We start from the raw sequence: 12,237 nt of genomic DNA on the forward strand, positions 1-12,237 counted from the left end.
CCATCTTGGAGAAGGAGGCATGTGAAGTTCTTGGTCTTGTTAAAAAGATGGACATCGACACAATGAACGTGAGCAGTCCAACAACAAAAGAAGAGCTAATAGCCCAAAACCCAACAGTCTTTGAAGGCCTGGGTGAGTTTGCTGGTGAATACCACATCCACACAGACCCCACTGTCACACCAGTCATACATGGATGCAGGAAAATACCCCTGGCAGTAACTGACAGACTTAAAGCTACTCTTGAAGACCTACTACAGGCTGATGTGATTGCAAAGGTGACACAACCTACGCCATGGGTGAACAGCTTGGTTGTAACGGAAAAAAAGGATAAAAAGAAACTGAGGGTTTGCTTGGATTCCAGTGACCTCAACAAAGCCATTCTAAGACAACACTACTCCATACCCACGACAGATGAGGTCCTGAGCAGACTTGAAGGTAAGAAGATTTTCACTGTGCTAGATGAAAAGGATCGCTACTGGCAAATAAAGTTAGATAAGGAGTCATCTCTCCTCTGCACCTTCAACACTCCATGGGGGAGATACAGGTTTAAGCGTCTACCGTTTGGTATCAGATCTGCAAGCGAAGTTTTCCAGCAGCGCAACTGTGAGACTTTCGGAGACATTCAAGTTGTTCACATCATAGCTGACGACATGATCATTGCCGCCTCTACAGCATGATGAGATACTGCAGAAAGTGATGGCTCGAGCAAAAGACGCCAACATCAAGTTTAACAGAGAAAAAATACAGTACAAGGTCAGCAGTGTGAACTACATGGGACACGTGGTCACCGCAGAGGGTGTCAAAGCTGACAAATTAAAAGTCAAAGCCATCGCTGAGATACCCCCACCCACTGACAAAGCAGGGCTACAGCGAATGCTGGGAATGACAAAGAACCTAGCACAATATCCCCAGCGAGGCCACGATCACAGCACCACTGAGACAGCTGCTACGAAAGGACAGTGTGTGGCAATGGCACCATGAACATGATGATGCAGTGAGGAAGCTCAAGGATGCTCTCATAAATGCACCTGTGCTCAAGTTCTTTGATCCGGGGAAACAATTCGTCATTCAGGCTGATGCATCCAAGGACGGTTTGGGAGCGTGTCTTTTACAAGAGGGCCACCCAATAGCATACGCATCGAGAGCATTGACGGAGACGGAAAAGAACTATGCGCAGATTGAAAAAGAACTTTTGGCCATAGTCTTTGCTGTCAGGAAGTTTCATCAGTATGTGTATGGTGTCAGAGTTGATGTTCAGTCGGATCATAAGCCACTGGAAAGCATCCTCAGAAAGCCGCTTGGAGCAGCCCCCTCCAGATTGCAGCGAATGCTGCTTCAGCTTCAGTGGTATGATTTAAATGTCGTCTACACACCAGGTAAAGAACTCCTGATTGCGGACACACTCTCGCGAGCAGTCACACAAGAACAACACTTACCAGTAGGTGAAACCACAGATGAGAAGGTTGTCTATGTTTTGGAGCCTACAGAAGCCCTTAGCACGGAAACTCTTGAGAGACTTAAGAATGAAACACAGAAAGACGAGACACTACAGCTATTGCAAGACATACACAGACACGGCTGGCCAAGACACAGGAAACAGTTAAACGTGCGCCTGATAAGCTACTGGCCAATCAGACATACAGTGGCAGTGAGAGATGGAGTGATGTTTGCAGGGGACAGGATTATATTACCAGTCACAATGAGGACAGAGATGTTGCAGAAGCTACACGTAGCACATCAAGGGATGCAGCGGACCAAAGCACTCGCCAGAAAGCACTTTTACTGGCCTGGGATGACAAGAGAAATAGAGCAAATGGTCGAAGCCTGTGGAACATGCCAACACTTTCAGCCCAGAAACCAAAAAGAGCCGCTGACTGCCCACGACATCCCTGAGATCCCTTGGCTCAAAGTTGGAGCAGACATCTTTGACATCAAAGGTCAGTCATTCCTGTTGTTAGTTGACTACCTCTCAAAATATCCAGAGGTTCTGAACATTAAGGACAAATCTTCACACACAGTCATCAACAAGATGAAAGCAGTGTTTTCCAGATTTGGGATTCCAAAAGAGATTGTGTGTGACCATGTTCCATTTGCAAGTCAAGAAATGAGAAACTTCGCAACATTATGGGACATAAAAGTCACTCACTCCAGTCCAGGCTATGCACAGTCTAATGGACTTGCTGAGAGGACAATAAAGACTGTGAAACACATGCTAAAGAAAGCTCAATTGACGAGCACTGACCGTCATCTTGCACTCCTCACCCTGAGAAACACTCCTGTTACAGGTTTGCAGTACTCCCCGGCACAACTGCTCATGGGCAGAGTCCTTAGGAGTACTCTACCGAGCTCCAGCACAATTCTGCAACCAGCTATTCCACAGGATGCACACTCAACTCTTCAACTACTGCGCAAGAAGCAGCAACAGTACTATAACAAGGGAACAAAGAGACTGCCGGTGTTGCAACCAGGCAGCACTGTTCACATGGAAACACCACATGGCTGGCGTCCGGCTGTTGTCACTACACAAAGAGTGGAACCACGCTCCTACGACATAGTGACATCTTCAGGGCAGCAATACAGACGCAACAGATGCCATATTAGGAAAACACCACTCATCACCCCGATGGACTCACAATCGGACCTGCTGGATGAAGAGCACACCGACGCACCTTGTGCTAGTACAGTAGTGGACACTGACATTCAGCCATCCACACCTAAACCCGTCCAAACCAAGAGCGGTCGAGTTATTCGACCACCGGGGAGATTCAAAGACTTTATTATAAAAGGACAGTGAAGTATGGGGGGATGGTCAGGATGAAGGTTCTGATGTTTGGTTCTGTTAAAAAAAAAAGAAAAAAAAAAGAATGTGGATGATGTGTTGTGATGAGAGGGATTTAAAACTGTTATGTTGAAAGTTATCCTGTTCTCAACACAGACAAGTAATGTACTCCTATGCCATGTTGGTAGAAGAAACAGAAACTGAGAGATTATAATTTGTGATTCAAGTGTACAGTAGCAGAGCCTCTGTTTACAAACAATTCAGCAAAGCTGTAATGAAGATAACTGTTGAGATCAAAGTTAAGTCAAAGTTGTAGTTTCATGTTGCAATGCTAAAGTAAAGCTTTCATGTTAAGAAAGAGGGATGTAGTATATAGTGCGGCGTACTTATACTAGCGTGATGAGGACGGTTCAGCGGAGTAGTACGTGCGGCCGGCGGAGCGAGTGAACTTGAGTGAGTCTAGCAGTACAAGATGTTTTGGATTATAAATAAAGCCTGCTGTTGCTAAACCAGTGCATGGATCTTTGGTGTTCATATATACACCACGCGGTCATCATAAGAACATTACACAGTCATTAAGCAGTGACAAAAAAGAAGAATTGCTCTCAGTTTGACCAGTAGGAGTCGCTGTCTGGGGCCAGCTGGTGTTGGACATGTTGCTGCTTCTCCGGAGCCAAGACAAAGTTTAGGGCTAACCGGGAGGACAATGGCGGAAACAGCTGGTCAGTCAGGTGACAGTAAGTTTTACAAATCAGAGTTTATTCAAATTAGGTGTTTCTATGTGCGCTAACGTGTGCACATCGAAAAACACGAGACCCACCTCAAGCCAGCATGTAAACCTTTTCGCCAATTTGAAGTAGCTATGCATATTGTGCTGCATCTATAGAAACACAATACTCAAAAGTGCATCAGAATATCACAACCAAAACAAGCTAATGAAGTTCTATAGACCAAGTCATCAATCAATTAATCCCAGCAGGGCGAAGAACAATGCTGTGCTGCTGGCGCAGTGAAATGTAACAAATTAGGAACGTACATCGTCTGTAGCCTAGGACTTGGACCTTCATCCAATTTAACAGTACAGCTTCCAAACAAGTTGTAAAACGGCTCCGATTCCGGTATGTGTCACTTACCAACCGGCGCCGGTCTCGGTGAAGTGCACGTCAGACTCCTCTGGTCACGTTCGGTATGTCGGTTCTGTCCTTCAGCTTCAGCTACCGTGGATCCTCATCGAGGTCTGCACGTAAATCTGGCGTTTGGTAAAGGTGAGATACCGATGGGACCGGATGAGCAGCACTGATATGAAATACGGACAGACGCGCGCGGGTCTCGCGGTGGTGATGCGACTGCAGGAACGAAAATACCGGAGTCCGCGTGCAGCGGAACGCGCTCCGGTCACGGAGGCTCTGTCTCTCTCTGTCTCTCTCTTTCTCTCTGTCTCTGTCTCTCTCTCTCTGTCTCTCTTTCTCTCTCTCTGTCTCTCCCTCTCTCTCTCTCTCTCTCTCTCTCTCTCTCTCACACACACACACACACACACACACACTTGAACAATGACTTCAAAAAAAAACTGCTTTGATTCATTATAGCCTTGATTGTATGTACGTCCTGATGAATTGGCCCTGTAAATAACAGTTGGTTATGTTGATTAATAGTAAAAACAACAGCAACATGTTGAAAGTAGAAATTGATTTGAAGAAGTTTCTCTAGTTAGACTGGAAATGTCCGGATTTTGAGTTCAGTATGAGAAGCTCGAGCTGGATTTATTCTTCAGTGTTGATTCAGAGCTTTAGGTCACAAGCGTAACATGGCAGTTGCTTCTTTGCTTCTACTCCTCTGTGTGGAGCTGTTTTTCCTGTTATATTCATTCCAGTAAATTAAACTGGTGTTCAATACTGTAGCTCTGCATATCCAAATGTCTTTGCACTGATTAAAACACCACTGGTGTAGAAGTAGAAATACTTACCAGAGGGGTCAGTCACACTCTCATGACTGTGGCAGATGGTCAACACCTGCCAACACCTGACCACGAGCAATGCTCAGTCATTTCATCCCACACATTCTAACCACATCCAGATATAAGTCTCAACATGTGTGGTCATGTCACCGTTACAGGTACAAATGGGAAATTTGAAGTTGCAAACAGAAATTGAAAATTAAAGCTGCAAGCAGCGCTGTGAGGGCCTGAGCCCTGGCCTGAATCCCAGGGTGTCCTGGTCCAGGGTGGAGGCCTTGTAGTTGAGGAGTTAGAAGCCTGAGTCTGATCAGAGAGTGAGAGCAGAGCTGAGAGCTGGCCCTTTAAGAACCCCTCCCCCACTGCTCTGTCTCTGATCTGTGCTAGAGTGAGAGCAGAGCTGAGAGCTGGCCCTTTAAGAACCCCTCCCCACTGCTCTGTCTTTGATCTGTGCTAGAGTGGAGAGCAGAGCTGAGAGCTGGCCCTTTAAGAACCCCTCCCCACTGCTCTGTCTTTGATCTGTGCTAGAGTGAGAGCAGAGCTGAGAGCTGGCCCTTTAAGAACCCCTCCCCCACTGCTCTGTCTTTGATCTGTGCTAGAGTGGAGAGCAGAGCTGAGAGCTGTCCCTTTAAGAACCCCTCCCCCACTGCTCTGTCTCTGATCTGTGCTAGAGTGAGAGCAGAGCTGAGAGCTGGCCCTTTAAGAGCCCCTCCCCCACTGCTCTGTCTTTGATCTGTGCTAGAGTGGAGAGCAGAGCTGAGAGCTGGCCCTTTAAGAAGCCCTCCCCACTGCTCTGTCTCTGATCTGTGCTAGAGTGAGAGCAGAGCTGAGAGCTGGCCCTTTAAGAACCCCTCCCCCACTGGTCTGTCTTTGATCTGTGCTAGAGTGAGAGCAGAGCTGAGAGCTGGCCCTTTAAGAACCCCTCCCCCACTGCTCTGTCTCTGATCTGTGCTAGAGTGAGAGCAGAGCTGAGAGCTGGCCCTTTAAGAACCCCTCCCCCACTGCTCTGTCTTTGATCTGTGCTAGAGTGAGAGCAGAGCTGAGAGCTGGCCCTTTAAGAACCCCTCCCCACTGCTCTGTCTCTGATCTGTGCTAGAGTGAGAGCAGAGGTGAGAGCTGGCCCTTTAAGAACCCCTCCCCCACTGGTCTGTCTTTGATCTGTGCTAGAGTGAGAGCAGAGCTGAGAGCTGGCCCTTTAAGAAGCCCTCCCCACTGCTCTGTCTCTGATCTGTGCTAGAGTGAGAGCAGAGCTGAGAGCTGGCCCTTTAAGAACCCCTCCCCCACTGGTCTGTCTTTGATCTGTGCTAGAGTGAGAGCAGAGCTGAGAGCTGGCCCTTTAAGAACCCCTCCCCCACTGCTCTGTCTCTGATCTGTGCTAGAGTGAGAGCAGAGCTGAGAGCTGGCCCTTTAAGAACCCCTCCCCCACTGCTCTGTCTTTGATCTGTGCTAGAGTGAGAGCAGAGCTGAGAGCTGGCCCTTTAAGAACCCCTCCCCACTGCTCTGTCTCTGATCTGTGCTAGAGTGAGAGCAGAGCTGAGAGCTGGCCCTTTAAGAACCCCTCCCCCACTGGTCTGTCTTTGATCTGTGCTAGAGTGAGAGCAGAGCTGAGAGCTGGCCCTTTAAGAACCCCTCCCCCACTGCTCTGTCTCTGATCTGTGCTAGAGTGGAGAGAGAGGAGGAGCACCAGGACTGGAGTGGGACAAGAGGAAGAAGTCAGCATACGCTGGTCCAGAGGGACACAGAACACCATGTTCTTGGAGGGGTTTTTGTCAGGAATGCAGTGGTGTGGTTGGTAGAGCTGTGGGATGGATGGTGTAGACGTGAGAAGGGTTTGTTTGACAGTATGTACCTGAGAGGACACCGTCTCCCCATAGGCTTCCATTGGAAGGTGAAACGTGTCTCCCCCACTTTGACGGCTTGTAAAATCCAAACCCAGAAATTCATATAAAAACCTTTAATAAGTTTTAATCAGCACAGTTGGGAGAGAAATGTGTGAAAGTTTGGAAGCGATAGCATTAATGCCCCAGGAGGAAATAGATTTTGTTGGGGGAGTAAAAAAGTGCTCATTTTGACAGTGTTGTCCAATTTGTGGACATTCTGTTGTAGATAGGTGAGGGGTCAGAGTGTAGGAATTTTGCGTCTTCATGAGACGAGTCCAACGGTGTTGGTCCCATGTCTGTGGGACATTCGTGGGAGGAGTTACACCGCTCCAAATTATCCCAAATTATCTTTTGGTTGTGTGGCTCCCTAGGTGGCGCTATAGACTTTCTTTTTTTTTAGATTAGCGAATGTGTCGGCACACTTGTCCAGTCTGCCGAATTTCAGTGAATTTCATGCATGTTCAGGGGGTGAAATTAGATGATGCTCATATTGCGCGCTCATTGACAGCAAGAACAGTCCAGGACCAGGTTTTGAATGGTGTGAATGTTAAAACCGGCTCCAGGCCGTCTGGCCCAGCTGCCTCATGGGTGTTGGGGGGCTTGGACACTGGTTAGTGGGTGTTTTTAGTGCTGCTGATGTGTTGTTCTGACGAGCAAACATGATAGGGTCTTCGCCTGAAGTACCTTCAGGCTCAGGCCCTAAAAATTTTCCCACCGCAATATTCCTCACTATGGTGATCTCATTTTGATGATGATGTATTTATATTAGTTCGAATGCCACAAAGCAATGTTCCCTCTAAATTTTCATGTTTCTGGGCATACACACAAGCTCCCTGAGCACACTGAGGATCATTGTGAGCAACATCAGTTATGCACGCTGTGGCCACGCACCACCTGTTCAACACCTGGGAGCATAGCAAGGTATATGGCTTATAAAAAGAATCAAATTACAGCAGCAATTTCCATTAGTTTACTTTTAATATTTTCGAGGGTATACCATGTTTTGCAGAGCAGACCTGTCTCACTCAAAAAAGAAAAAATCTCACTCAGTTTCACCTCTTGTTCTCTTGTTTCCACATACCCCGACAGCCATTCCATCTTAAAAGAACTGCTTTTTTTTTATTACTTTGGCTTGGTGGGTGTGTTACTGCCTGTTCGATTCACCATGATAAGGGGTTTGCATTTGTTTCGCTGTCTCTTATCTCTGCTCCCCTGCCCATGCACCGTGCAGGTTAGCTAGCTAACAACAGTGCAGCAGAGATAAGAGACAGCGATAGCATTGACAGTGCTATGATTGGCTGTGTAGCGTAAGTGAACCGTATCGTATCATTGGTTGGACACCTGTCACTCACTGAGTCTATGCCCTGCATAGATTTTCCTGTGCGCTGAGAATGTGCAAGCGGTGCGCGATTGCACAAGCGCACAACTTAGAGGGAACATTGCCGCCAGGCATGTTGGGCGTTGCTGGTGTGAACTTGATGAGTTGCACCATAAATATTTGATCTCTGTCAACATGCGTGATGGCAGATTTGAATTCTCAGGACATATGTATATCTGGGCTCATGGGTCAAGTCAACTGAGCAAGATCTTAAAGTGAGGAAAGCACTTGCACAGAGAGCCCTGAATGGTGTGGCCAGTGTATGGAACACCAACCTCCCCAGAGGAATAAAAGTCAGCTTCTTCTATGCAATGGTAGAGTTTGTTCTCCCATATGCCAGAAAGTGCTGGACACTTAAAACAACCCTGCAGACGTCTCTAGATGAGTGGTACACCAGGAAAATCATACAGCACCTAACATCAGCAAGAGTGAGCATGTTATCAACAAGACTCTGTACAAGGGAACACCAAGAGTGAGTGAGAAAATAGCAGCCAGGAGAATGAGACTAGTAGGATACTGTCAAAGACATCAAGGACTGCCAGCCAGCAAATTGGTATTGTGGGAACCAACTCATGGTCAACTCACAAGCCCATCCAACATTAACATACAGTTGTGTTCAAATTACTCAAGCCCCTCTGCAATAAAGTGTTTTAGCAAGTTTGACATTTATTTTTTTAAATCTTTTTTGTAATCAGATCAATGAAGGACTTGTAAACTAGACAAATGCAACTTAAATTACAACAATATTTCTGGTGCTATACCAACAAATGCCCTTTCTGTGTTCACAACATTTACAAAATTATTCAACCCCTTAGTCACATACATCCTTAGTACAACATCCTTTGGCAGCTATAACAGCCTTCAGACGTGAAACATAGCTTGACACAAGTTTCCTGCAGTGCTCCACGGGTATCTTAGCCCATTCCTCATGGGCAAAAGCCTCCAGTTCATTCACATTCTTGGATTTGCGTGCTGCAACTGCCTTCTTCATGTCCCATCAGAGATTTTCAATCGGATTTAAGTCCGGTGATTGCGATGGCCACTCCACAATATTCCAGCCCTTCGTCTGCAGCCAAGCTCTGGTAGATTTGGAGGTATGCTTGGGATCGTTGTCCTGTTGGAACGTCCAACGTCTCCCAGGCTTCAGGTTTGTGACTGACTGCATGACATTTACTCCCAAGATCTAGTCAACAGAATTCATGGTACCTTGCAGACGCTGGAGATTCCCTGTACCTGAAGAAGCAAAACAGCCCCAAAGCATGACTGACCCCCCACCATGCTTCACAGTAGGCAAGGTGTTCTTTTCTTCATAGGCCTTCTTCTTCCTCCTCCAGACATACCGTTGATCCATAGGCCCAAAGAGTTCAAATTTTGTTTCGTCGCTCCAGACAACAGTATCCCAAAACCTTTGTGGTTTGTCCACATGGTTTTGGGCTTACTGGAGTCGACTCTTCTTGTTCTTTTTAGTCTGCAGGGGTTTGTGCCTGTGAGTTCTGGCATGGAGGCCTTCATCTTGCAGTGTGCATCTTATATTCTGACCTGAGTACCTCCATCTGACAAATCCTTTCGCAGTTTCTCAGTAGTCACCCAGGGATTTTTCTCCACTTTTTGCTTCAGGTACCGGACAGCAGTTGCCATTAGCATCCTCTTTCTGCCACAACCAGGAAGCGTTTCCACTGTGCCTTTAGTTTTAAACTTGTGTATTGTTGGGCCAACACAAGAGGAGAAGAGATTAATTCAGAGATTTGACAATTAATGCATCTGAAGAAAGGACTTTCGGCCTTTGAGGCCTAACACACCTTTCTGAAGCCTGCATTAGGAGTGACCACACGATCTAAAACAAAGGGTCGTAAAAAGGGGGATCATCTCTGGACACTGACCCCCCCCCCCCCCCCAAAACTTGCGCCCGCTTGACCGGAAGTTCGCGTGCCGCACCGCCATTGGCTGAGAGCCAGTATCGTCCTACGGGAAGTGGCATCACCAGCCTGACCAAATAAAGGTACTGGACCAAGAAAGGCTTGGTGTCTTTGCACCTTGGCCTGGCAGTGCACCGGATGGCGAGAACTCCGCAGGCGGACATCTCCCCCCTCCTGTCCACATATCCAGACAAGACACCGTTGAGCCACGTTACCTGTGTGAATTGGATCCCTGGAGAACGAAAGCTCGGCCAAGCTTGTTCACCCCTCCACCAGTCGACTGCAGCAGATCCATGCAGGCTGCCCACCGCTGTTTCTGCTAACCTCCAACTCAAGCCGGACCCGCGTGCGCCCCGGACCAGCTGAGATTGAATACCTTACCGACCAAGTAAGGATTCCCCTAAGTAGGCATTTTCTGGGCAGAGAAACAGCTTAGTTTATGTTTATAGTGTCTACAAATGCACTGTTTTGTGACGGAAGTCCTGTGAACAGCAGACACTATTATACGGCATTACGCCATAACTACTAAAGTTGATTGTTTACACTGTAATATTATCAAGAAGTTGCTACACGTTTATTGATTCTAAAGAATCCTGCACAATTGTATGAACACACTTTTTTTGGGGTTTACTTCTGCCTTTTCCTCTATCTATCTTTCTCTCTCTCTCTTTTGCTAGGCCGTTCGGCTTGCTAACTGTCCGATCCACGCGTTATAGCTCCACATTGCTAACCAGCCTCAGCTGGTAGCCTCCGCTGCCGATGCTGAGTGGTTGCTTAGCAACCAGGTTCCCCCCTCCCCTCCTCCTTCTCTCTTTGGTACACTCACACACACACACATGTTGTCACTTTGTATCTTTTGGTTAGACTGAATCGTTGCACCAACATGTTGCTGATTAATTGATGCATTGTGTTCAATAACCCCTTTTTATTTATAAGAAAGAAGTCGTAGTGTCTTTGTGTACAAAACTGTGGTCATGTGTCCAAGTGATAGTCATCGCTCGGATCTCACCCTTCCAAGATCAGAGTTGTTCCTATTTAGTTTATATTACTGAATATTGACTATTTAATGGGTAAACTCTGTTTGAGACTGACAATTTTCCAAATATGGTCAACATTTTAGTTTCCTTGAACTAATCAGGGTGGTGACTAATTAATTAATATTTAATATCAATTAGTAATTTTATTTAATAATTATATTCATAATTACTGATTTATTATTATTTTTGACCAAATCGCCCTAAACGCACAACAGTATTATGCTTCCAATTGTGTCTCTTGAGATGTTTAATGTCTTTGCAATCTTTATATAACCATATCATTTCTTATGAGGAGAAATTACCTCCTCTGTTGACTTATTTGACCATTCCCTGGACTTCACCATGCTGCAAAGATACCAGTAACTCTCCAGACGGAGCTGAGTATCACAGTCCTTTAAAATCGGCTTGATTTTTGCTTGTTGTGGTTCTGTTCACAGCTACAACTGTTTTCAATACCTGATTGAAAACACATGATTGAAGCTCTGTTCTTAAGAGTGGTATCTTTAAGGGGTTGAATAATTGTGTCAGTGAAGAAATCACAAAAAGGACATTTGATACTGTATTAGAAAAGCTGTTTTTGTCATTTTAGTTGCATTTAGCTAATGTACACGTCCTTGTAAGATTTCATTATGAACAAAATTGCGTTGTGGTTTACACTGTTTTACATTATATATATATATATATATATATATATATATATATATATATATATATATATAAAATTCCCTAAAACCCTTTACAGCATTGGGGGTTGAATAATTTTGAACACAACTGTACATGGATGTACTCAAGAAAGATGCTGGAGCGCAAAGCAGCAGTGACCTGGCTGGATGTACGGAGAAAAGGAATGACTGGAAGAGACGATGGAGGGCTCATCTGAGGGCGACCTAGAGAGAGAGGTACAAGACCAGTAACGAACATGTCATAGTCAGTTTACGTTATTGATTGACTTTGTGTGTGTGTGTGTCATTGGTTGTTAACCAAGCATTTCCAGGAAGTGCCACATGCCAAAAATCCATTAGTGAGGGATTGACAACTATATATACTCCTCTCTCTCTCTCTCTCACTCACACACACACACACACACACACACACACACACACACACGCACACACGCGTAATGAATTGGGTGATATGAGAACAATTTTCAACTGTGACATTAAAGAGGTTTTTTGCTCCACGGAGAATCTGATTGGATGACAAATATGTGATGAGCACTCAAGTCGCACCCCTCTTGTAAGACTGAATCATCATGTCCCTGACAGTCCACAGACAGTTGGACAAGTTGATGGACAT

At 45.9% G+C, this 12,237-nt stretch overlaps 1 protein-coding gene across 2 annotated transcripts in view; it reads right to left on the minus strand.

Moving 5' to 3' along the window:
- The window catches only part of tcerg1l (transcription elongation regulator 1 like), a 44,682-nt gene extending 40,429 nt beyond the window's left edge, over positions 1–4,253 (minus strand). Inside the window, exon 1 of one of the 2 annotated variants that reach the window (XM_086195195.1) lies at positions 3,913–4,253. The gene's annotated coding sequence lies outside the window, so the exon portion shown is untranslated. The remainder of the gene's footprint in view (positions 1–3,912) is intronic. The other variant, XM_086195196.1, reaches the window with a different exon arrangement.
- Positions 4,254–12,237: the final 7,984 nt, after the last annotated feature.

This window comes from Aulostomus chinensis, chromosome 23 (assembly GCF_037954235.1).
Source record: "Aulostomus chinensis isolate RoL2024-O1b breed Wild chromosome 23, RoL_Achi_v1.0, whole genome shotgun sequence".
Classification (NCBI taxonomy): Eukaryota; Metazoa; Chordata; class Actinopteri; order Syngnathiformes; family Aulostomidae; genus Aulostomus; species Aulostomus chinensis.